Source organism: Schistocerca piceifrons, unplaced genomic scaffold, assembly GCF_021461385.2.
Source record: "Schistocerca piceifrons isolate TAMUIC-IGC-003096 unplaced genomic scaffold, iqSchPice1.1 HiC_scaffold_943, whole genome shotgun sequence".
Classification (NCBI taxonomy): Eukaryota; Metazoa; Arthropoda; class Insecta; order Orthoptera; family Acrididae; genus Schistocerca; species Schistocerca piceifrons.
Window position 1 is genome coordinate 2,755,001 of NW_025729216.1, and position 5,000 is coordinate 2,760,000.

At 54.4% G+C, this 5,000-nt stretch overlaps 1 non-coding gene across 1 annotated transcript in view; it reads left to right on the plus strand.

Moving 5' to 3' along the window:
• Positions 1-3,753: 3,753 nt before the first annotated feature.
• The window catches only part of LOC124772879, a 1,909-nt gene continuing 662 nt past the window's right edge, over positions 3,754-5,000 (plus strand). Inside the window, exon 1 of the ribosomal RNA XR_007014335.1 lies at positions 3,754-5,000. This exon is cut by the window's right edge and continues 662 nt beyond it. This is a non-coding gene — a ribosomal RNA (small subunit ribosomal RNA).

The window sequence follows — 5,000 nt, forward strand, 5'->3', positions numbered from 1 at the left end:
CGCACCACAAAACATACCGCCATCTGTAGGTCTCCCGCAACATGACCTCCTCCAACGACGATACCGCCATCTATGCGACGCCAAGCCGATTAAGACAGCGATGGCGCCACAGTGCCCGCCTTTCGACGCCACCCACAAAGCCTGCAGCCTCTGTCGACCATAGCACCCATTCTCCAGTGGCTCTGCCGCACGAAGCCGTGGACCGGCAATGACTCTACCCGCACCCGTTCGTGGACCACCCCAACCGCCAAACTCGCACCTCCAGCGGATGAACGGCGGACGTTTCCCGCACTCGTAAAGTGCAATCCACCCCTATAACTTGCGTTTCATGAAGAGTTATTTCCAATATGCGACATTCCCGCTGTCCGTATACATGAGCCGCGACCTGTACCACTTACGAGCGAGAGACGCGATCGCGTTGCTCACTGTACGGCGTCCGATACCGAGCCATCAGCATGTCGGTCCCCATGCGCGTTGCACTCGCACTCGCACTCGCACTCGCAGTCGCAAAAACGTGGCGCAAATATATTACGCGGAAGAGTTATAACAGACCGAGCCCCACTGCATGGGGGGAGTCTTTGTCACTAATGTACACAGATGGAACATTTTGGACTGGAACCAGATTACCCGTACACACGGCGCTGATTAGTAATCAATGCAGAGCCATCAAACTACAGAAAATATATACAACTGTCCGTATACATGCTGAAAGAGTCTGCCCACAATGGGAACCACACGTCAGCCAGACACTCTGATCACGCACCACTCTCTGCTTCTAACAGGCGCACATACAATACGTAAGCACCAGCATGGAACAACATCCAGTGCATCCTCTCCGCCACATTACACAATCCACACTATCACAACCAGACCAGGAGGTCCATGCGGAAAATAGAATATCCCACCCTTTCGACATCCACCATTGCGCAGATAAGGCACCAACACCCACACATGTCCTATACAACGGTGCACCCAACATCACAATAGTACCTCCTGTCACAGCGCACAAACAATGACATGACTCAAAGACACAGGTGTGACACAAGCATAGAATTGGAGCGCCGCCTCTAATAAGCCAAAGGTGCATCCTGACGTGACAAATCTGATCATGTCACAAGCATTCACTTACTATAATCACTATCAACGAACCTGCCGCCCCCGCCCCCCCCCCCCCCTACACCTTTCCTTACAACAACGTGTAACCGAACCTAACCTATGTTGTACCTTAACCTAACCTATGTTGTACCTTAACCTATGTTGTACCTTAACCTAACCTATGTTGTACCTTAACCTAACCTATGTTGTACCTTAACCTAACCTATGTTGTACCTTAACCTAACCTATGTTGTACCTTAACCTAACCCATGTTGTACCTTAACCTAACCCATGTTGTACCTTAACCTAACCCATGTTGTACCTTAACCTAACCCATGTTGTGCCTTAACCTAACCCATGTTGTGCCTTAACCTAACCCATGTTGTGCCTTAACCTAACCCATGTTGTGCCTTAACCTAACCCATGTTGTGCCTTAACCTAACCCATGTTGTGCCTTAACCTAACCCATGTTGTGCCTTAACCTAACCCATGTTGTGCCTTAACCTAACCCATGTTGTGCCTTAACCTAACCCATGTTGTGCCTTAACCTAACCCATGTTGTGCCTTAACCTAACCCATGTTGTGCCTTAACCTAACCCATGTTGTGCCTTAACGTAACCCACGTTGTCCGCTAACGTAACCCACGTTGTCCGCTAACGTAACCCACGTTGTCCGCTAACGTAACCCACGTTGTCCGCTAACGTAACCCACGTTGTCCGCTAACGTAACCCACGTTGTCCGCTAACGTAACCCACGTTGTCCGCTAACGTAACCCACGTTGTCCGCTAACGTAACCCACGTTGTCCGCTAACGTAACCCACGTTGTCCGCTAACGTAACCCACGTTGTCGCCTAAACCTGCTCTGTAATTGTTATACGACTCGTTCAATTAGTGTAGTGTTGCCCACCCGCAACCCTCGCAATATAGTTCGCTACTCGCACTGCCCGCTCCCCTGTGTATCGCTTCATGTTAAACACCTTGCAAGTCTTGCTGACTTTCCACATGCTCCTGCTGTACACTGTAATGTGGATGGCAGCAGGACGTACATGCCGCGCCCCCCCCCCCCCACACCTCCCCACGTCCCCACCTTGCCCCCTGCCTTCGCAAGCTGGTTGGTGAGAAGTTTGCATGTTCAATGCCCTTCGCATGCGACGTACTCAGGCTACGTTGTGGTGCGGCCTGTGTCAACTGTCCGCTGATGTCGTACGCGTAAACCACAATCTGTACTGCACATTCGTCCTTATGTACTGAATGATACATCGTGGCACATGTGTGACCGTACAACGACTGCGCCCAAAAACGGCGGACCATACAGTGCAAATATTGTGCACGCAGCTACGTGTCGTCTCCCTATGACAGCTGGATTGCAGTGTGGTACGCCATAGAGACGTGTGGGAGGAACGGACGCCGTGGATGGCGATCAGCATGAGCTGTCTGTTGATGTATTCGGACCTAGTCGTCTCTCCTCACACACCGTGATAGCATGGTGCACCGCGTTCCATATCTGCGACATGCTACAGAGGCCGGTTGACAGTCGTTCGAGCAATGGACATCGCATACGTACGGGGGCCACCTTCCACGTATTGTCTAGGCGTGCACATTTTGTTGCGTGTATGTGGGCAGACGTAGTGTGGTGTGACACCTGACACAGGCATGCAATAATCGTGGAAGTTGCAAATGGCGATGGACGCATACGTTTTCTGGTGAAGTTACGCAAATGAACAAATGGTAACCCGTTGTGGTGCGGTTGTTCTCGCTAGGGGTGAATCGGTGATGGCGACGGTAGGTTGAGGTACTAACCGGTTGTTCCAGCGATACCCACCATGCCGACGAAACTGAACGGCATCTGGGTGTGAAGCGATACGCGGCGGTGGCTGGGTGGGACCGTCCCCGGCCGGTGAGGGGGCGCCTCCCGGCGTGCTGGCCGCGCGGTGCGTGGGCGCACGCGCTACAGCCGGCTGGTGGGGGCGGCCAGTGGCAGGCGCGCCGGCCGACGGACGCGGCAGGCGTCGCAGCTGCGCGCCGGCGCACCCTGCGCGCGGCGCCGTGCGGCCAAAGTAGGTCCTCGCGGGCCCGGTGCGAAGCGCGGTGGACATCTTCAGTGTGCTGGTCCGATTGAGGACTGTGTGCGTTGAGGATGCGCCGCCGCCCGGCGCTCGGCGCCGCGACGCCGTCTGCTGCTCGGTCGCCCCAGCGGTTCTCGCTGGTGGTTTGTATCGCAGCTGTGCGGATGTGTTGGCGCGTGCGCTGTGCTGGGAGAGTTCGCTTCGGCACCCAAGTGGGGCTTTTGTCCTTCTGTGGCGCTGGCGTTGGAGCTGCCGGTCACCGTAGGTGGCGCGTGTTGTCTCCCGCCGGCAATGCCACGACAGCACGCTCCCGGGCCTCTGTCGGCAGCGGCAAGCTCAGTTGGGAGCACGGGTGGTCGCACCGAAAGCGTCTACTCGCCTAACTCCGGGCGATTGCGCCTCTCTCGAACCCGACCAAGTACTTGGGACGGCGCTGCGCGCCGCCGGGACCTGAGAGGGTTTCGAGGTGTATTGTGCAGGGGAGCTCAGCCTCCTCCTGTTTGCAGAATGATTGAGCGGACGCTTGCGTGTTCGCGCGGGCCCCCGGGACACACTCCCGGGCGGCCGGCTGCTCAGCTCTAGTTGACGCAGCTCCCTGGTTGATCCTGCCAGTAGTCATATGCTTGTCTCAAAGATTAAGCCATGCATGTCTCAGTACAAGCCGCATTAAGGTGAAACCGCGAATGGCTCATTAAATCAGTTATGGTTCCTTAGATCGTACCCACGTTACTTGGATAACTGTGGTAATTCTAGAGCTAATACATGCAAACAGAGTCCCGACCAGAGATGGAAGGGACGCTTTTATTAGATCAAAACCAATCGGTCGGCTCGTCCGGTCCGTTTGCCTTGGTGACTCTGAATAACTTTGGGCTGATCGCACGGTCCTCGTACCGGCGACGCATCTTTCAAATGTCTGCCTTATCAACTGTCGATGGTAGGTTCTGCGCCTACCATGGTTGTAACGGGTAACGGGGAATCAGGGTTCGATTCCGGAGAGGGAGCCTGAGAAACGGCTACCACATCCAAGGAAGGCAGCAGGCGCGCAAATTACCCACTCCCGGCACGGGGAGGTAGTGACGAAAAATAACGATACGGGACTCATCCGAGGCCCCGTAATCGGAATGAGTACACTTTAAATCCTTTAACGAGTATCTATTGGAGGGCAAGTCTGGTGCCAGCAGCCGCGGTAATTCCAGCTCCAATAGCGTATATTAAAGTTGTTGCGGTTAAAAAGCTCGTAGTTGGATTTGTGTCCCACGCTGTTGGTTCACCGCCCGTCGGTGTTTAACTGGCATGTATCGTGGGACGTCCTGCCGGTGGGGCGAGCCGAAGGCGTGCGACCGCCTCGTGCGTGCTCGTGCGTCCCGAGGCGGACCCCGTTGAAATCCTACCAGGGTGCTCTTTATTGAGTGTCTCGGTGGGCCGGCACGTTTACTTTGAACAAATTAGAGTGCTTAAAGCAGGCAAGCCCGCCTGAATACTGTGTGCATGGAATAATGGAATAGGACCTCGGTTCTATTTTGTTGGTTTTCGGAACCCGAGGTAATGATTAATAGGGACAGGCGGGGGCATTCGTATTGCGACGTTAGAGGTGAAATTCTTGGATCGTCGCAAGACGAACAGAAGCGAAAGCATTTGCCAAGTATGTTTTCATTAATCAAGAACGAAAGTTAGAGGTTCGAAGGCGATCAGATACCGCCCTAGTTCTAACCATAAACGATGCCAGCCAGCGATCCGCCGCAGTTCCTCCGATGACTCGGCGGGCAGCCTCCGGGAAACCAAAGCTTTTGGGTTCCGGGGGAAGTATGGTTGCAAAGCTGAAACTTAAAGGAATTGACG